Source organism: Nomascus leucogenys, unplaced genomic scaffold, assembly GCF_006542625.1.
Source record: "Nomascus leucogenys isolate Asia unplaced genomic scaffold, Asia_NLE_v1 Super-Scaffold_258, whole genome shotgun sequence".
Taxonomy (NCBI): domain Eukaryota; kingdom Metazoa; phylum Chordata; class Mammalia; order Primates; family Hylobatidae; genus Nomascus; species Nomascus leucogenys.
Genome location: NW_022095769.1, coordinates 1,794,937 through 1,816,151, shown reverse-complemented (window position 1 = coordinate 1,816,151; position 21,215 = coordinate 1,794,937). Strand labels below are relative to the sequence as shown.

General features: G+C 44.7%; 1 protein-coding gene across 4 annotated transcripts in view; it reads right to left on the bottom strand.

Annotated features, from left to right (window-relative positions):
- Positions 1-8,586, bottom strand: part of SPOP (speckle type BTB/POZ protein) — an 85,407-nt gene extending 76,821 nt beyond the window's left edge. For 2 of the 4 annotated variants that reach the window (XM_030808025.1, XM_030808027.1), the window contains exon 1: positions 8,316-8,462. The gene's annotated coding sequence lies outside the window, so the exon portion shown is untranslated. Of the gene's footprint in view, positions 1-8,315 lie in introns of all 4 variants that reach the window. The other 2 variants (XM_003278762.3, XM_003278764.2) reach the window with 2 other exon arrangements.
- Positions 8,587-21,215: the final 12,629 nt, after the last annotated feature.

Sequence of the window (21,215 nt, the reverse complement as noted above, 5' to 3'; positions counted from 1 at the left end):
TATAGATGGGGAGATTAGAGGCTTTCAAAGAACTACTGACATAGCAAGGAGGTTTACACTAACAGCTTTTTAGAAAATCAAAAGTCAAGAATAAAGGTCTTCATGGTCAAGAAAGGTGTTGCTGTCCGAATGGTTAATTCCCTAAGGTCTATATCCAGCTCTCCCAAAGCTGCATGACCAGCTCTGTCACAGAGTACCTAGGCAATTCCTTGCCAGTTCTGTTAAAACATGATCATAGTTGGAAGAATGACAGCCCAACACGCATTTCCTCAAGAATGTGTACTTTAGAATTTCTTTTTCTTGTAATGGGAGCTTTTCAAAAACAAAAATAAAAGCAGCTACTAGGTCTTATTGGCAAATGTGTCAGAATAGCCTTTCGGAGAGATTCACTATGCCTGAAAACAAACACAAGAAACAGGTGTGCTTCCCTGAATATACAACCAAGGATTTAATTTGGGACCAGTATTGTTATGAAACCACGTTGAGAATAACCTTGTAAATATGACAAAATGGTAAAAAGAAACTGAAATATGAATTTCAGATAAATATCAGAATACTGTTATTGTCTGGCTTTGAGTAACCTGAAATCAGTAAGATTACTCAAATACCACTACATTGTAGGAGCCTAACAAAACATTTTTTGCTAAGACAGGAATTAGTCCACCCCGAAACCCACTTTAGAATGCAGTTCTGCTGTATCTTTCATTTGTATTAACCTTTATTAGTGTGATGAATTTTCAGAAAACATTGTGGCTGCCCTGACTTTTCTCCTGAGTCTACAGTACATGACAGAAAGCCACAGGATTCGGCACTGTTCCAGACCCTGAGTTTAGACAGCTAGACATCAGAGTTTACGGCCTATCTGAAATTTTTCCCTAATTAAGAACAATTTGCCTCACTTCTTTGTGATGAAAATCTAGTAATAAAAAAATGCGATTACAGCATAATCTTACATAACACTCTGTATAGAGATGAGGAAAAGGGAAGTCATACTTGTGCATAGACGCACAGATGTTTTTATATAATAATAAAACTGCCACATCCCAAAGCTTAGAAACACACAATTTCAACCTCTAAATTTTATTCTGTGTGCCTTTCATCTTAGAAAAATACAAGTTTGCTCATGAGAGGTGGGGACAAGGGGGTGGTCAATGCTCTCTTCAGAGATACTGCCTTTCACGAAGAATATTCAAGATAAGGAAGCTGTGAGTTCTAACAGCCAGAATCCAGCAATGCCAGTGACACAGAAGCGAGTCAAACACTAGGTACATCGGGTTAAAATTAAAGCACCTTTAGTTTTTAGAATTTGGTTCCAGAAGCTCCATATGGTAGACAAATAACCTATTAGAGGTTGGTGCAAAAGTAATTGAGGTTTTTACCATTACTTTTAATGACAAAACCACAATTACTTTTGCACCAACCTCATAATTTACTGAAAGGGAAGAAAATGTCATCTACATAAAGGTAAGGGTAAGGGTTCTGCATCTAGGACAGGAAAAATATAAAGTGAGCTAGGAACTTCTTGTGACAGAAAGCAAGGAAGCACTCATAGCCCAAGCTTAAAGGGCTCCCACAGGCCAAATACAGGACAGTGTGAGCATCAAAAAGAAGGTAATGTTGGTAAAACAGAATAAACTAAAATCACGACACTAAAACAATGAGAGTGAAAAAAACTCATTTACCACCATTAGAGATGATACTGTACCATTTCCTTACTCAGAAAAGTGTTAAAGAAAAAAATTAAGAATTTACCTCGATTTTTTAGTAGAAATTATAAGTTAGGCCAGGCATGGTGGCTCATGCCTGTAATCCCAGGACTTTGGGAAGCAGAGGCGGGAGGATCACTTGAGGTCAGGAGTTCGAGGCCAGCCTGGCCAATATGGTGAAACCCCATTTCTATTCAAAACACAAAAATTGGCTGGGCGTGGTGGCTCATGCCCGTAATCCCAGCACTTTGGGAGGCCGAGGCAGGTGGATCACAAGGTCAGGAGATCGAGACCATCCTGGCTAGCACAGTGAAACCCCATCTCTACTAAAAATACAAAAAATTAGCCGAGCGTTGTGGCGGGCAACTGTAATCCCAGCTAATTAGAAGGTTGAGGCACAAGAATCACTTGAATCCAGGAGCAGAGGTTGCAGTGAGCCAAGATCGCTCCACTGCACTCCAGCCTGGGAGACAGAGCAAGACTCTGTCTCAAAAAAAAAAAAAAAAAAAAAATTATAATTTATTCCTAACTGATGAGGAAAATCCTTAGAGAAGATTGAAAGCTAACCAGTGTAAAAGAAATGACAGAATCAAAAAATCACTATTTCCAAAAACCAATGAATTAACTGATTTAGGCAAAGATCATTATCATGAGGTGAAATGTTGCTGGAAAAGTGTAAGAGTACAATGCCAAAGTAGCACCACTCCACAGATAACTTAATAATTACAAAGGGGGAAAATTGTCTTTACAACAAATGAGTCTGGTATTTATCACCTTAAATGATCAAACAAACTCGGCATCATTAATAGTGGGACATTATGGCCGGGCGCGGTGGCTCATGCCTGTAATCCCAGCAATTTGGGAGGCCGAGGCGGGTGGATCACGAGGTCAGGAGATCAAGACCATCTTGGCTAACACGGTGAAACCCCATCTCTACTAAAAAAACACAAAAAATTAGCCGGGCGCTGTGGCAGGTGCCTGTAGTCCCAGCTACTTGGGAGGCTGAGGCAGGAGAATGGCATCAACCCGGGAGGCGGAGCTTGCAGTGAGCCGAGATAGTACCACTGCAGTACCGCCTGGGCGAAAGAGTGAGAATCCGTCTCAAAAAAAAAAAAATTGTGGGACATTATGACATTATATTTCTCCTACTATGATGCAGCAAGGAGCAGAGAAACACGTACAAAGTAGTCTCATCAAAAATGTTTAACGATAATCTAATCAGACCTTTAGAGCTCAATATCTGTTTATGAAACTATGAAGAAATAACCAGAAAATTCCAGAAGTGATATATTCTACAAGACAAACAGCTCAGGCTCTTTAAAAACCAGTATCATGAGGCCAGGCATGGTGGCTCATGCTTGTAATCCCAGCACTTTGGGAGGCCAAGGCAGGTGGATCACTTGAGTTCGATCAGGAGTTCGAGACTGGCCTGGCCAACATGGTGAAACCCCGTCTCTATCAAAAATGCAAAAATTAGCCAAGTGTAGTGTTGGGCACCCACAATCCCGGCTCCTCAGGAGGCTGAGGCAGGAGAATCGCTTGAACCCTGGAGGCAAAGGTTGCAGTGAGCCAAGATCATGCCACTGCATTCCAGCCTAGGCGACAGAGTGAAACTCCATCTCGAAAAAAAACCAAAAAACAGTACCATGTGGCTTCTAAATTGCTCTAGATTTAAAGAGACTAAAGAGACATGTTTGGAGGAAAAAAAGAAGTGCCATCTTCAGGACAACTGGGAAAATCTGAACATGAACTGGATATTAGATGGTATTAGAGAATAACTGTTAATTGCCTTAACTGTGACAATATTATAAGCTTTAAGGACATACAGCTAAAGTATTTAAGGGTGAAGTGTCATGATGTTTGTAATACAAAAATTTATATAATTAAATATATATGCACGGCCGGGCGCGGTGGCTCACGCCTGTAATCCCAGCACTTTGGGAGGCCAAGGCGGGTGGGGTGGATCACAAGGTCAGGAAATCGAGACCATCCTAGCTAACATGGTGAAATCCCGTCTCTACTAAAAAATACAAAAAATTAGCTGGGCATGGTGGCGGGCGCCTGTAGTCCCAGCTACTCGGGAGGCTGAGGCAGAAGAATGGCATGAACCCAGGAGGTGGAGCTTGCAGTGAGCCAAGATCGCGCCACTGCACTCCAGCCTGGGCGACAGAGTGAGACTCCGTCTCAGAAAAAATAAATAAATAAATAAATAAATATGCACGTAAATATAGCAAAATGTGAACAACTGTTGAATCTAAGTGATGGATATAAAGGTGATAATTGTACTATTCTTTCCATTTTTCTGTATGTTTAAAATTTTTCACTTAAACCATTATACGAAAAAAAAAAAGGCTCCAAATGCACTTCCTCCAGGAAGGCCTCCCAAGTGAACTCTCCTCTAACCCTTAATCATGTCTTCACAAGGTCCTCTCAGCATGGAACACAGTGTATTACTGTTCCAGTTCTGTTTTCTAATTGTTCTGTTATTATTTCCTATATTCAGTAGGTGTGGCTTTACAACAAGATTACATCTTTGGGCCGGGCGTGGTGGCTCAGGCCTGTAATCCCAGCACTTTGGGAGGCCAAGGCAGGCAGATCATCTGAGGTCGGGAGTTCGAGACCAGCCTGACCAACATGGAGAAACCCGATCTCTACTAAAAATACAAAATTAGCTGGGCATGGTGTTGCATGCCTGTAATCCCAGCTACTCAGGAAGGCTGAGGCAGGAGAATAGCTTGAACCAGGGAGGCAGAGATTGTGGTGAGTCAAGATTGCGCCACTGCACTCCAGCCTGGGCAACAAGAGCGAAATTCGGTCTCAAAAATAAATAAATAAATAAATAAAAAGATTACATCTTTGGTTTTGGTATCAGGGTAAGGCTGGCCTCATAGAATGAGTTTAAGAAGTATTCCCTTCTCTTCAACTTTTTAGAATAGTTTGAGTAGAATTGTTATTAGTTCTTCTTTAAATGTTTGGTAGAAATCAGCGATGAAGCTGTCAGGTCCTGGGCTTTTTCTTTGATGGAAGACTTTTTATTATTGCTTCAATCTCATTACTCACTATTATTGATCTGTTCAGGTTTTCTATTTCTTCATGGTTCAATCTTGGTAGACTGCATGTGTCCCAAAAGTTATCCATTTCTTCTAGGTTTTCCAACAAGACTGTAAGCTCTCTTCAGGCACAGACATATTTAATTCTTTTCTATTTATTTGAAGCTCATAGTGAAGTATTCTGCAATCAGCAGACTTAAAAAATGCTAGTACCAGTATTCTGTACCAAGACAACAGACCTCAACTAACTAGATTAGCTTTTCAATTTCTCACCAGAATAACAGCAGTTCACTTGGATAAACAATTTAAAGTCACAGCTATCAAAAGGAGATCATAAATCATTTACAGGCTTACAGAATATCTAACAGAGAAGCTAGCATCTAAGAGTTAAAGAAATTGGAATATAGGTTTTTTATGTCTTCCTAGCATTGTCATGGATTTGCTATTATCCAGACATATGACTTTATTCTCATGACATTATTTTTCAAACAAAATCCTCCATGATCCCTCCCCAATCTGCAAAACAATGAGGTATTTATACACAACTCTTCAGTGCAATGAAGCTTAACTACAGAATGAACTTTAAAATCTTAGATAAAAGACTGCACAAATGATCAAAAATTTTGATAATAGTGTTGGTGAGAAAACAGGCAGACTCACACTGCTGGCAGGAATATAAATTCATACAACCTCTGTGGAAAGCATTTAGTAATACCTACCCTTACAAATGCACACCCATTGATCCAGTGCTTCCACTAGGAATTTAAACCAACAGACACCCATGTACACAGAATAAGTACATACAAGGAATTAATTGTATCACTGGAAACAACCTAAATGTCCAAGAAGTGTTGGCTGAATGATGGTACATCTACACAATGGAATTATCTGCCACCTTTCAAAAAAGAAGAGGGACTGTATTACTACATGGAATGATCACCAAGATAAATAAAGTGAGAAAAGCAAAGTGCAGAATGAGCATAGTGTCTTATTGTGTAAAACAAACAAAAACAAAAAATTTGAAGAATATATAGGTGTATAGGCTTCTAAAAGGATATATTGTTTCGGGATGAATAAACAAGACCGTTGCCTTTGGGAAGGGGAACTCATGGATAAAAAGAGGATAGAAAGAAAAGGAAGACTTCACTCTCAAACTTCACTTTTGAATTTTGTTTCCTATGTATGTACATGTGTTACCCATTTTAAACAGTGATTTTTTAAAAAAGGCTCTGCACCAGTACGAATTATTTAACAATATCCGTCTTAACCTAAAAGCATTGCATGCCATCAAAATTTTAAATGAGGCTTCGGTGAATTCAACTAGACAAAATGTTTCTAGAAAAAATCAGTCCGGGCGCAGTGGCTCGCACCTGTAATCCCAGCACTTTGGGAGGCCAAGGTGGGGGTGGATCACTTGAGGTCAGGAGTTCGAGACCAGCTTGGCCAACATGGCAAAACCTCAACTCTACAAAAAATACAAATTAGCCAGGCGTGGTGGCACTCACCTATAATCCCAGCTACTCGGGAGGCTGAGGCAGGAGATGAACCCAGGAGGCGAAGGCGGCAGTGAGCTGAGATCGTACCACTGCACTCCAGCCTGGGTGACAGAGCAAGACTCCATCTCAAAAAAAAAAAAAAAAAAAAGGAAAAAAGAAAAAATCTAAGCATCCTAATGGCTGAAACCTACTGAGAAGAAAGATGGACATTTATTACAATAGTTTCACTTCTAGGTATTACCAGAACCTATTCTAAGTATGAACATAGGAAACAGTAAACATCTCCAAATACCAAACTAGCTACTATGAAGAGCTCTAAAAGGAGAGATCAAAAAAGTACCAAATGGATACCAACTGCCCCAACCCTAAGGGTGGGGTAGTCTTACAATAACTTCCACCCCTCAGGAAAAAAAGGAAAAAAGGAAAAAAAAAGGAGTTTCCAGCTCTTTCCCAGGAAGATATATGTACCCCAAATTCCTCTGTTCCCTGTGTGTCATCTCTTGGTTCTAACTGTAACCATGGCAACAGGAAACAGCACAAAAGACAGCTGAACCCTGTAAGGGCCAGGGTTAAAAGGGGAAGTGAAAAATACATATACTTTAAGGCCCAAGAACATGCGGTTTTGGAGTTAAAAGTGGCAGCCAAAAAAGCCTTGAGAGAAGAACATCAAAGAATACAAATTAAACAGAATTGAAAGTAAGGCTTACTAACAGGTCCCTTCCCAGTTATCCAGCTAGGAGACAGGATTGGCAAGGAGAACTGAAAAACACAAAAAATGCCCCTCCTCTCGCACTCCCCTCCCCACAACAATTTAGCTATTCATTTCAATGTTATCTAGAAAACCTTTTGCTATTAAGAGTTTATCTTTTCTTCACTCTGTTTTGATGGCAGAGGTAAGAAGCAGCAAAGTATCCAAAAAAAGGGCCACATGTAATCGCTAACTGAAAACCCAGGTCCTAGATCACTGAAATACTGTTGTACTTCAAAGATCGTTATTTACATTTCTTTTTGTTATCTGCCAATGTGAAAGAAATATTACATTACTTAAAACCTCCATTGAATAAGTTACGTCCACCAACAGTTGCAGATTGCCTTTGTTTTCATGTCATAGAGCACCAATAAGGTACAGATAAAATGAAAAGTGCTAAGGAAGATCTTTGACCCAAAAAAGGCAAATAGGTCACACAAAGTAAGAGGGCCGGTGCCCTTTATCTCTCTTATCTAGTTCTGCGAATTAAGAATTTTACTAAAATGAAATGCCTCACTTAGTTTCTTTTATGACCCTTAGTCTTCTTTAGCAAGGCTTCCAAAATCCCCTGCCAGAGTAAGTGATGGGATGGAGCACCTACTCCTAAATTTAGGGTAAGTTGGTACTAAAAGGTACATGCACAACGATGGGAGTATAGGAATGGAAAAGTAATCCTAGAACTAGAAGATGCAGTGACAGTTTCAAAAGAAGGGTCAGTGTGGGACACGCTGGCTCTGGGAGGCGTTTGTAGCCTGGGAGTCTCTAGGGCAACACCAGATGAGAATAGTGCTTTGTCCGTTAAGTCTTTCACATAATTTAAATTCTCCCCTTTGGACAGGAGCAACAGGCTCATTATCTGGCAGCAAGTCTAGCCCACAGCCTGGGAAGGCGGCGGACTCGTGCTCCACCGGCTCTTTATCCCGCAGGTCCCTGCAACACCGCGGTGCGCATGCGCCCCGGTGGCAGCGAAGAAGCAGCCCGAGCGCGTTCACACTCGCGCATGCGCAGTCACCCATCTCGCCGCAGGCGACAGCTCACTATTTGGCAAGGGGGATGGGGCTGGGAAATGATGGGGGGGGCTGAAGGCAGGGGGCGCGTTTGTGTCTCCTGAATGCTTGAGATAGGGAGAAGGGACGGCTGATTCGGCTTTGGCATTCGCAGGCCACGTAATCCGGGTGTAGGAAATGGGACTGAGGAGAGTATATGTGTGTGGCGGGGGGTGGGGGGACAGTGGGGGTCAGTCACCTCTTCAGGGAGGTGCCCCCCCCACTCCGACAGGACAACCCCCTCCCTCGACTCTCCTCCCCCCACTCACCTGAGAGCGGCGGCGACAGCTGCTGGTCCCCGTCCCCCTGCGCTCGCCTCATACTGTCCGCAACATCCGGGACCTGCGGGACCGCCGATACACAAATACACACACACTCGGAGCGCGCACACTCACACACACACACACCGACACACACCGGCCGGGGCGTCATGGCGTCAGCACGTCGACGCAGCCAGCGCGTACCGCCGGGCCCCACCCCGCGCGGCCTCCTCCCCTTTACTCCCTTCTCCTCCCCTCCCCTCCTTGGGGTTCCCTGCTCCTCCTCCCTCGCCCTCAAGACTCCGCCTACCTTCCCTAGTGCGCATGCGTCTCGGGGCCAAGCTAGGGCCCGGGGATTTCAGAGGAAGGAGAGGCCTGAGTAAAAAGAGGCGGGAACTTGAAGGGGGTCGCGTGCAGGGCGCGGGAGCCTGCGGCGAGGTGCGAGGACCAAATAGAGGCGTAGCAAGCGCAGGGTCGGAGTGGGCAACGCAACAATTAAAGGCATTTCACAACAGCGATTTAGGTCTGCAAGCAGTTTATGGAGTACCAACAACTCTTGTATGTATTAACTCATTTTTTAAAAGCCAGCCCTGTCAGTAAAATATTTTTTGGACTTTATGATGATGCTAGAGACCCTTTTAGGTAACTTTTAAAATTTAGCACTTGTAAACAAAAACAAGGACTATCCTTTCAGGGGAAGGCCCGATATAGGTGATCTAACTAAAAGGAAGCTGGCCAGGCATGGTGGCTGACGCCTGTAATCCCAGCACTTTGGGAGGCTGAGGTGGGCGGATCACCTGAGGTCAGGAGTTCGAGACCAGCCTGGCCAGCATGGCGAAACCCCATCTCTACTAAAAATATAAAAATTAGCTGGGCGTGGTCGGGTGCGGTGACTCACGCCTGTAATCCCAGCACTTTGGGAGGCCAAAGCGGGCGTATCACGAGGTCAGGAGATTGAGACCACGGTGAAACCCCGTCTCTACTAAAAACACAAAAAATTAGCCGGGCGCAGTGGCGGGCGCCTGTAGTCCTAGCTACTCAGGAGGCTAAGGCAGGAGAATGGCGGGAACCCGCGAGGCGGAGCTTGCAGTGAGCCGAGATCGCGCCAGCCTGGGCGACAGAGACTCCGTCTCAAAAAAAAAAAAAAAAAGAAAAAGAAAAATTAGCCAGGCGTGGTGGCACGCATCTGTAATCCCAGCTACTCGGGAGGCTGAGGCAGGAGAATTGCTTGAACCTGGGAGACGGAGGTGAGCCGAGATCGCGCCACTGCACTCCAGCCTGGATGACAGAGCAAGACTACGTCTCAAAAAAAATAAATAAAAATAAAAGGGGCTGGCGCGGTGGCTCACGCCTGTAATCCCAGCACTTTGGGAGGCCGAGGCGGGCAGATCACGAGGTCAGGAGATCGAGACCATCCTGGCTAACACGGTGAAACCCTGTCTCTACTAAAAATACAAAAAATTAGCCAGGCGTGGTGGCGGGAGCCTGCAGTCCCAGCTACTCGGAAGGCTGAGGCAGGAGAATGGCGTGGACCCGGGAGGCTGAGCTTACAGTGAGCCGAGATCACACCACTGCACTCCAGCCTGGGCGACAGAGCAAGACTCCATCTCAATAAAAATAAATAAATAAATAAATGAAGGAAGGTAGGAAGCTAATTCAGTGACAATTTGTTGTCTTGGACACCTGAGTTCCCTCTCGGCTTCACATTTTAGCTCCAATGGGCCATAAATGATTCCTGAGTTGAGTGAAAGAAAAGGCCTTGGATCACCTTGGCCCTTGGAGAAAAAAAGTTGTCTCGGTGTTACAGTAATAATGTTAGTGTTGGGTATTAGTTGTTACGATTCTTTCCTTTAGCTCAAATTTTTTAAATTTTTAAAAATTATTCTTGTCCTGGGCCCAGTGGCTCATGCCTGTAATCTCAACAGTTTGGGAGGCTGAGGTGGGAGGATTGCTTGAGCCCAGGGGTCGGAAACCAGCCTGGGCAACAAAGCAAGACTCCGTTCTACAAAAAAATCAGCCAAGTGTGGTGGTACCTGCCTATAGTCGTAGCTACTCAGGAGGCTGAGGCAGGAGGATCCCTTGAGCCCAGGACTTTAAGGTTACAGTGAGCTGATTGTGCCACTGCACTCCAAAGTGGGCGACAGAGTAATACCTTGTCTTAAAAAAAATTATTATGACGCCTGTGTCTGTAATCCCAGTACCTTGGGAGGCTAGGGTAGGAGGATCACATCACTTGAGCTCAGGAGTTCAAGACTGCAGTCAGCCATGATCATGCCACTGTACTCCAGGCTGAGCAACAAAGTGACACCCTGTCTCAAAAAAAAAAAAAGAGAGAAAAAAGTTTGTAATATTCTTTTTTTTTTTTTTTTTTTTTTTTTTTTTTTTTTTTTTTTTTTTTTTTGAGACGGAGTCTCGCTCTGTCGCCCAGGCTGGAGTGCAGTGGCGCGATCTCGGCTCACTGCAAGCTCCGCCTCCTGGGTTCACGCCATTCTCCTGCCTCAGCCTCTCCAAGTAGCTGGGACTACAGGCGCCCGCCACCACGCCCGGCTAATTTTTTGTATTTTTAGTAGAGACAGGGTTTCACCGTGGTCTCGACCTCCTGACCTCGTGATCCGCCCGCCTCGGCCTCCCAAAGTGCTGGGATTACAAGCGTGAGCCACCGCGCCCGGCCAAGTTTGTAATATTCTTACTGAATGCCTCTTTCATCCTCTTTCATGCTGGAATGGTATCATTACACACACACACACACACACACACACGTACATAGCATTGGACACGAGGACAACCCAATGAACCTGTAGATCGGGAGGTGACACAGTGTGGCCCTGCTTTGGGAACAGTTTCCGGGGGCTGTGCTGTCTCCCAGGCCTATATGACTGTCTCTAGGAGACAGTGCTCAGTGTCTCCTGCCACACGCGTCCCAGTGCCAGGTGGCTGGTGAGTCTGTTCAGCCAGGAAGGCTGGGAGCCCATGAACAAAACCCCAGGGGTTTGAAAAAAAAAAAAAAAAAAAAAGGCCCCTGACAGTGCCAGGCTGTCTTCCACTTTCAAATACAGAAGCAAGCCCTATAATCTCACAGTTTAAAATTTCCTAGGAATCACAGACAAAACACTCCAGACTCCTAGAGTTTACACAACCGATTTTTCAGCCAGAATGATCAAGAAATGTAGATCCTAAATTCTACAATGATGTGGTGACTGTACCTGCCCCACTGCAAAACAAAAAGAGCCTTTGTCACCTATTAGGCAGATGCTTGAAACTTTCCAATTAGATTTCACTTATCAGGTGGCTCACACCTGTAATCCCAGCACTTTGGGACGCTAAGGCAGGCAAATGACTTGCGGTCAGGAGTTCGAGACCAGCCTGGCCAACATGGTGAAACCCCGTCTCTACTAAAAATACAAAAATTAGCCCGGCATGGTGGCGCACACCTGTAATCCCAGCTACTCAGGAGGCTGAGATAGGAGAATAGCTTGAACCTGTGAGGCAGAGGTTGCAGTAAGCCAAGATCGCGCCACTGCACTCCAGCCTGGATAACATAGCAAGACTCTGTCTCAAAAAAAAAAAAAAGAGATTTAACTTATCATTGTTATCAACAAACATGATTCCTTTAGCTGAAGCCAGCAAGGTTTTTGGTCTTTCTGAAAATTCAGAATGCCCCAGAAATAATCCAGTAACCAGTAACAAGTAACTGGTTCCTGGTGTCACTGAGGTTGCTCAATTACCTATTCTCTTGACTTCAGAGTTCACACAAAAGCAGGGAAAAAAGAAAAGGGGTACTCTTTGCAGGAAGGAGCATGAAAGTGGGGAACAGGGTGCAGGTAAAGGAAACTGGATGCATGGACAACCTACTGTAGCTCCCCCACATTTGGAGCTAATCGTAACAGCTTGGCCAGACTCTACCCAGGACCTGGAAGGGGACTCCTCAGGGAAAGTGAGTCTATGCCAACAGCTTGTCCAGGCTGGGCCTGAATCCCCAGTGATCTGGAAGGGTATGAGAGGTCTTATCCCCATCTGTAGCCTGGTGCAATGAAGCTCCTATTATACTGTGGGGACCATACCTCCCACCTGAGATGTGATCCTATCAGCCTCTGTACAAAGGACTTTGATTTGGCGTGGAGCTGATTAAACGATTGTAGATGTCCTTGGAAGCACTGTGTGGAAGAATTTTAAACAGCTTCTCCTTTTTAATATGCACTTCCTCTTCGGTTTTAATTATTTTGTTCCTACATTTTCCCTTTCAATTTACTAAAATCTAGAAATGTAATTAGAGCAGAGGCTGGGCTCAGAGAAAGCTGCCAGGATTTCTACAGCATGATTAAATATACCAGGCATCCCTTTAGTGTGGGACTGAAAAATAGGATTCTCATTATTATCTTTCCCTTATCCAGGAAAGAATCGGCACCACATACAGATACGGATTTATTGAAAATGCAGCACTAATTAAAAACTCACCCAGCCTCTTGATGAGGTTTGGGTAAAGAAAAAAAAAAAGTGCAGTTATTTAATTATTTCCTCCATTAAATGTTTTGTTGCTGTAATGACAACAAGCAAGAAGCGCTTCTTGTTCTTCTTTCCTCAAAATAAAATTCTTGTCTCCTCCTGAGGGACTTAATGAGGCTTTTATCTATGCAACAACAATCAAGCTTACAATAGCACCAATTCAGTTCACTGCTCCTTGTGATGGTAAGCAACATGCAGAACTCATTTTCTTAATCCGAAACACAAACAACAAAGTGTTCATTGGCTGTCATGAGCCAGGTCTGGGTGCAGGATCTTCCCCAAAGGCTCTGAGATGCCAACGAGGATCTTCGGCTCCGTTTTACAGTCCAGCAAGCAAAGGTATGCTTTCCCTTGAAGCTCTAGGGGAGGTGGAGGCAGGCAGGACTGAATAGAAAATGAGTACAGACTCCCATTTTGGTTGTAAGTGCTGTAAGAAGCTGAAGTCTTTCTCTCCTCACTGGACAACTTTTCTGTTGGGTGGTCAATGATCAACTTTTTAGTTGGGCAGTTGGTCCCTGGGCCCAGCATCTCCTTTGGTGGAGCCCTTCATGGACATTGGAGATGAATATACAGGAAGATCTTTAGTAGGGGCAGAGTCCTGTGTTCCAGAGGTACCCAGCCTAAAGGAAAAGAGACAAATGACATACTCCAGGACACAGGTGTAAGAACATGCACAAAGAAACAAAAATAACACGTTTATGACGTTGCACTGGGGCCTCTATGGAGCTCACAAATATTAGCAGTGGAGAAATTTTGATTGATTCATGAAATTGCATAGTGAGGCATCTGTGGCTTAATGAATGGGCTCCAGCCCCCTTGTCTGGAGACTCACGTTCAAACCCAGCACTAACACTTACTACAATATAAAGTTGGACAAACCTCTCTAAGGCTCAGTTTTTCCATTGGAACAATAAGCAAAATAATGTCCACCTTATCATATACTATGTGAGGATGAACTGAAATAGTATTTTGTTGTTGTGGTGGTTGTTTTGAGTCTTGCTCTGTTGCCCAGGCTGGAGTGCAGTGGTGCAATCTTAGCTCACTGCCACCTGTGGCTCCCAGGTTCCAGCAATTCTCCTGCCTCAGCCTCCCCAGTAGCTGGGACTAAAGGCGCACGCTACCACACTTGGCTAGTTTTTTTTGGTTTTTTTTTTTTTTAGTAGAGATGTGGTTTCACCATGTCAGTCAGGCTGGTCTCGAACTCCTGACCTCAGGTGATATGCCTGCCTTGGCCTCCCAGAGTACTGGGATTACAGGCGTGAGCCACTGTGCCTGGTTGAAATAGTATTTGAACACAGCACAGTCTCTGGCATACAGTAGACTCAACTTATTTATGAATGTGTCACTGAATGTGGATGTTTTGGAGTAAGTGTTCACATACCTGCTAGCCTTCAAGTCCCACTCTCATCTGTGCACTGTGTCACTCCTTGCCTCTGTGCGCCTCTTCAGAATTCTTTGGGGAGTGTGGAATCAAGAAAACAGCACAGATTTCTCAGCCAGAGCACCGTTACTTGCTAGCTGTGGCCCCTGCACAAGCTCTTTGACCTCAGAACCTGTTTCCTCAAACATCAGCCAGAGTTCCCAGTTGTGAGAACTGCATCAACTCTGGCTACATCAATCAGAACTGGAAGTGACTGAAGAAATATTGCTGGCTCTGAGAATTAACAGGAGCTAAAGAGTCCAACTTGGAAATTCATCTGGAAACCAATGGCTGGTGGAGGAAGGACAACCACCTTCTTTAGCAGGACAGTCTGGAGAGGAGGCCCAGCTGTTGGGCAGTGCCACAACATGCCACCAGCAGACACATCACCACTGCTGCTGCTGCTGCTGCAAAGGATGTCTAATCTTCTCTTCATCTGTGTCTTATGCTGCAAACCCACAGCTCCAGGTGGAAGTACCCAGTTGGCCAATCCTAGTCCACTTCTTGGGCCCTAACTACCATGGTGGGTAACAAGGAAAGGTCTCCCTGCCATGGTGTCCACGGTGTGATATGTGACCCTTCTCCTTGATGCGATCCACAGCAGAGGACACATCCCAAACAGGAAGCAGATCAGATGCTGGACCTCTAGGCCACCATTCCATCAGTGAAATGGGGCATTCCATCATAGGGTAATAAACAGCATTGGATGACATATTTGTTCAAAAGGGCTTGACATACAAAAGGATTCCTTTACTTTACTTCCCTCTTTAATAAAACAAAAGGGAGCTGGGCCATGGTTTGTGCCTGTAGTTCCAGCTACTTGGGAGGTTGAGGCACAGGAGGATTGCTTGAGCCCAGGAGTTGGAGGCTGCAATAAGCTATGACTGCAACACTGCACTCTAGCCTGGTTGACAGACTAAGACTCCAACTCATAAAATAAAGTAAAATAAAATGACAAAACAGCTGGGCATAGTGGCTCATGCCTGTAATTCCAGCACCTTGGGAGGCCAAGGCAGGAGGATCACTTGAGCTCAGCAGTTTGAGACCAGCCTGGGCAACATAGCAAAACCCTGTCTCTACAGAAAAATACAAAAATTAGCTGGGCATGGTGGGTACCTGTAATCCCAGCTACTCAGGAGGCTGAGGTGGGAGGATCGCTTGAGACTGGGAAGTCGAGGCTGCAGTGAGCTGAGATTGTGCTACTGTGGCAACAGAGCCAGACTCTGTCTCAAAAAAACAAAAACAAAAACAAAAACAAAAAAACGGCTTGGAATGGTGTACTTATCTGAAGATTTGATCAATATATGTTTACAGACATAGAAGTTCTGAGGTTTTAACCTGGGAAATGGCAGGGATACATGATATCTATAGGGTGGCACTCCAGGCACAGAAGAAACAATAAGAAAAAAGAAAGGAAAGGAAATGGCAGGTTTGAGCCTGTTTTTCTTTTATTTTTGGACTAGCAACACAACTCCATCTCCATCTCATTCATCTTTAAAACGGGTCTAAAAGTTATCTGAAGTCATTACTTCAAAATAAGTTTTAGAAGGTTAATATTTGTTTTCAACAAAGAATATATTATCAAAAGTAGATTTTATTCACTGTCACGAATTATTTCCTGTGGGTTTTTTAGTCCTATTCTGAATGGGATTGATCTACCATCTGTTGGCATTTGCCTGAAAATAACATTTACCTAAATGTAGATAATTAGTTTAGCAAAAACAAATTTTTTTTCCACATCAACTCAAGTAAGAATTACTTTGGATTTTACTGTTTTAGATTATCCTTGCCATGGCTCTACTTTATCAAGGTGAATTGATTTCAATTGGAAGTTTACTCTACATTAGAATCTTATTTTTAAAAAAAGAATTTAATCTAAAATTCAATTATGGAAGATCCGTGCCAAAGTGAAAAGTCAACTGAATGCTCCCCAGGTACAGAGCTCTACCAGGGTACTACAGGGTGAGTCAAAAGAAATAGAAATATTGTCCCTATTCACAGACTTTTCAGGTTAGAATAAAAGAATTTTATAACTTAAAGGGACCTTAAAGCTTCGCCAACCCGGTGGTTTTCAAATGGTGCTTCCTTCCCAAGCTCTGGGCTTCTGAAGACTTGCCTCAGGGGCTCCAAGGAAGTGGGGAAGGGAGGGACCAAATGGGGCCAGGACAGGCCAAGCCAAGCAAATCTGGTTGTCTTTTTCACCCATTCAGTTCAGAAAGTAGCCATCATTGACCAGGTACAGTGGCTCACGCCTGTAATCCCAGCATTTTGGAAGGCTGAGGCAGGCTGGTCACTTGAAGCCATGAGTTCGAGACCAGCCTGGTCAAGATGGTATAACCCCATCTCTATTTAAAAAGATACAAAAAAATTAGGGGGGCGTGGTGGCGCATGCCTGTAATCCCAGCTACTAGGAAGGATGAGGCAGGAGAATCATTTGAACCAGGGAGGTGAAGGTTGAAGTGAGCCGAGATTGCGCCACTGCACTCCAGTCTGGGAAAACACAGTAAGGCTCCATCTCAAAAAAAAAAAAAAAAAAAAGGGGAAGAAAAAAAGAGGCCCGGCATAGTGGCTCACGCCTGTAATTCCAGCACTTTGGGAGGCCAAGGCAGGGGGATCCCGAGGTCAGGAGACCGAGACCATCCTGGCTAACGCAGTGAAACTCCGTCTCTACTAAAAATACAAAAAATTAAAAATTAGCTGGGCATGGTGGCAGGCGTCTGTAGTCCCAGCTACTCGGTAGGCTGAGGCAGGAGAATGGCATGAACCTGGGAGGTGGAGCTTGCAGCGAGCCGAGATTGCGCCACTGCACTCCAGCCTGGGCATCAGAGTGAGACTCCATCTGGAAAAAAAAAAAAAAAAGAAAAAGAAAGAAAGAAAAGAAAGGAAGGAAGGAAGGAAGAAAAAGAAAGAAAGAAGGAAAGAAAGAAGAAAGAAAGAAAAAAAAAGAAGAAAGAAAGAAAGAAGAAAGAAAGAAAGAAAGAAAGAGAAAGAAAGAAAGAAAGAAAGAAAGAAAGAAAGAAAGAAAGAAAGAAAGAAAGAAAGAAAGAAATTAGCCACTATCCTTGGCCTTGGCTCCTCTAGTCCCGATGTCTCACACCTAATCCATCAGGAATTCCTGTTAAGTTCTAGTTTCAAAGTATCTCATGAATCCATCCACTTGTCTACTTCTCTTCTGTCCCATCAAAGTTCTAGCCACCATCCTCTTTTGCCTGGACCATAGAAAGAGGGTCCTAATTAGTCTTCCTAATTCTCTGCTTTTCTCTCAATCCATGCTTCACTCAGCAATCAGGGCAATCTAATTAAAATTTAAGTCAGACCACATTGCAATCTGGCTTAAAACCTTTGAATGGCTTTTTCTTGTACCAGGAATAAAATCCAAACTTTGTATCACCAACTACGAGAGCCTCATCTTCAATCACATCTCATGTTGCTGCTTTTCCTGTCCTTGCTCCAGCAACCCTGGCCATCTACAGATTCCTAGAACCCATCAAGCTCTTTCCCTCCCCAGGCCTTTGTAGCTACCATTGTCTCTGCCTGGAATACTTTTTGCCTGGTTCTGTCTCTTCTTCAGGTTTCAGCTTAACTGTTATATCCTTCTCTGACCTCCCACCATATCCAAAATAAGAACTTTCTGTTATTTTCTATCGTGGTACTTTGTTTACTTCCTTTACAACACCACCAACAATTTGTAATTGTTTTTGTGAATTTACTCTTTCATTATCTGTCTCCTGTACTGGATCATCAGCTCCATGGGGACAGTGACCTGGCTGGCTGGTTCTCCATTATGTCCCAGCATCCAGCATAGTTTGAGAACAGCCTGGGCAACATAGCAAAATCCTGTCTCTACAGAAAAAGACAAAAATTAGCTGGGTGTGGGTGGGCACCTGTAGTCCCAGTTACTGGGGAGGCTGAGGTGGGAGGATCATTTGAGACTGGGAAGTTGAGGCTGCAGTGAGCTGAGATCCTGCCACTGGGGCAACAGAGCCGGACTCTGTCTCAAAAAAAAAAAAAAAAAAAGGCTTGCGGCCAGGTGCAGTGGCTCACGCCTGTAATCCTAGCATTTTGGGAGGCTGAGGCGGGTGGATCACCTGAGGTCAGGAGTAAGAGACCAGCCTGACCAACATGGTGAAACCCCGTCTCTACTTAATACAAAAAATTAGCCGGGCGTGGTGGTGCATTCCTGTAGTCCCAGCTTTACTTGGGAGGCTGAGGCTGGAGAATCACTTGAACCCGGGAGGCAAAGGTTGCAGTGAGCTGAGATTGCGCCATTGCGCTCCAGCCCCAACCTGGGCAACAAGAATGAAAGAATGAAACTGTCTCAAAAAAAAAAAAAAAAAAAAAAGGCATGGAATGGTGTACTTATCTCAGGACTTGATCAATATGTTTACAGACATAGAAGTTCTGAGGTCTTAACCTGGGGAATGGCTGGGTTACACGGTATCTATAGGGTGGCACTCCAGGCAAAGAAGAAGCAATAGGAAAAAAGAAAGGAAAGGAAATGGCATGCAGCACGTGCTGACATATGGACAGGAAGTGCTCTGTACTTACTTACTTACTGAATAAACATATAACAGGAAGCCTTAGCCTTGCCTGGAATGTCAGAGAAGACGCAAGCAAAAGTTGGAGGCATAAATGGAAGGCTGATAGGTAATGTGGGTGAAGGGGAATGGGGGAAAAACAGTCCAGGCAGGCAGAGAATCTAAGGCCAGGGAGGGCTTGAAGTTTTTTAGAAACTCCACGAAAATTAGTGTGGTTGGGCCAGGTGCAGTGGCTCAAGCCTGTAATCCAAGCACTTCCGGAGGCTGGAGCGGGAGGGTTGCTTGAGGCCAGAAGTTCAAGACCAGCCTGGGCAACATAGTGAGAGACTCCACTCTACAAAAAAAATAAAAAATTAGCAGGGTGTGTTGGCACGTGCCTGTAGTCCTAGCTACTTGGGAGGCTGAGGTGGGAGGATTGCCTGAGCCCAGGAGATTGAGGCTGCAGTGAACTGTGATTACACCACTGCACTCCAGCCTGGGCATCAGAGTGAGAGCCTGTCTCAAAAAATAATAATAATAATAATAATTAACTAATTAATGTGTTTGGAGGATAGAGAGAGAGCAAGAGGGCTGTGTGAGGTGGGTCAGGAGGTTAAGGCAGAGCCAGCCTTTCTCCCCTGGAATCCAAACCACAGGACCTGAGAGTAGGGGAGGAATGAATTTCCCCAAAGCACAGTCAGGGTGCTCTGGGTGGGGAAAGGGGGAAATGAATGCAGAGGCCAACAATGCAAGACCACTACTCTTGGTTTTCCTCCGCCTTCTCTGGCTGCTCCTTCTCTGTGTCCTTTACAAGCTCTTTTTTTAGCAATCCTTTGAAAATCTGCTTTCCTCGGATTCCATTCAGTTCCTCTCCTCTTCACACTGTCTTCACTTTCCTTGAGATCTCTCATTCACTCTCACAGCTCCCCTGCCATCCATCTGCTAGAGAATATTCCCAGTCCGTCTTGAGCCAGGCTTTTCCTCTTGAGCCCCAGACTTACCTACCCAACTACCAACCTGATAGCTTGGGTCAGATGTCCAATAGGCACCTAATATTCAGCAGATCTAACACCTGGCTTTCCTCTAGTATCTCACCAAGTTGCTCATGCCTGAAAACTGGGGAGTAGCCTTGATTCCTCCAGCCCTCATCCAATTAATAACCAAATTCTGACATTTCATACTTTAGTTATCTCTCAATTCTGCCTACTTCCTTCCATCTCCACTGACATTTCCCCAATTCTTTCCTGGATCACAACGGCCTCCTCAGCAGCCTCCCAGCTCTGATCTTCCCCCCTCCAGTTCATTCTCCACCCTGCAGCCAGAGTGAGCTCTCTAAAATAACAATCTGGCTGGGCACGGTGGTTCAAGCCTGTAATCCCAGCACTTTGGGAGGCCGAGGCAGCAGATCACCTGAGGTCAGGAGTTTGAGACCAGCCTGGCCAAAATGATGAAACCCCGTCTCCACTAAAAATACAAAAATTAGCTGGGCGTGGTGGCACGGCCTGTAATCCCAGGTACTCGGGAGGCTGAGGCACAAGAATCACTTGAACCTGGGAGGCGGAGATTGCAGTGAGCCGAGATTGCATCACTGCACTCCAGCCTGGGTGACGGAGCAAGACTCTGTCTCAAAATAAATAAATAGGCTGGGCGCGGTGGCTCACGCCCGTAATCCCAACACTTTGGGAGGCTGAAGCGGGTAGATCACCTGAGGTCAGGAGTTTGAGACCAGACTGACTAACATGGAGAAATCCCGTCTCTACTAAAAATACAAAAATTAGCTGGGCGTGGTGGCGCATGTCTGTATTCCCAGCTACTCGGGAGGCTGAGGCAGGAGAACCATTTGAACTGGGGAGGCAGAGGTTGCAGTGAGCCAAGACCGAGCCACTGCCCTCCAGCCTGGGCAACAAGAGCAAAACTCCGTCTCAAAATAAACAAATAAATAAAAATACATAAAATAAAATGCCAATCTGATCAAGTCACTTTGCATATAACCCTTCATTGGCTCCCACTGCCATCAGGAAAATAAAATCCAAACCCCTTAACAGGGGTGAAAGGCTCTCTAAAAGTGACCTGTGCTTTTAACTCCAGGTGCCCTCTTACTCTCCCCACCCCACTTAGCAATACAGTTTCCAGTCGTACACAGATCTACTTTCAATTCCCTGAGTGAACCAAGTTCTCTGTTTTTGCACATGCTGTTCCCTCTTCCCAGAACAGTCTTCTTTGCGTCTTTCCCTGCCCCTACCCCCTTCCCCCTGTTAATTTCCTGCTGATTCTTCAGGCTTCGGCTTATCCATCTGTTCCTCCAGGAAGCTGTGCAAGTGTCTCACAGCCCTGAGCCAGGTTTTCCTAAAATTCTTCTTCCACTGCATGTCACCCTGGATTGTGGGTGCCTGAGTCCTTCCCTCTGCTCATTACTAAATTGTAAGCTCTCTGGGGACCTATTCTTTTTATTTTATTTTTTATTTATTT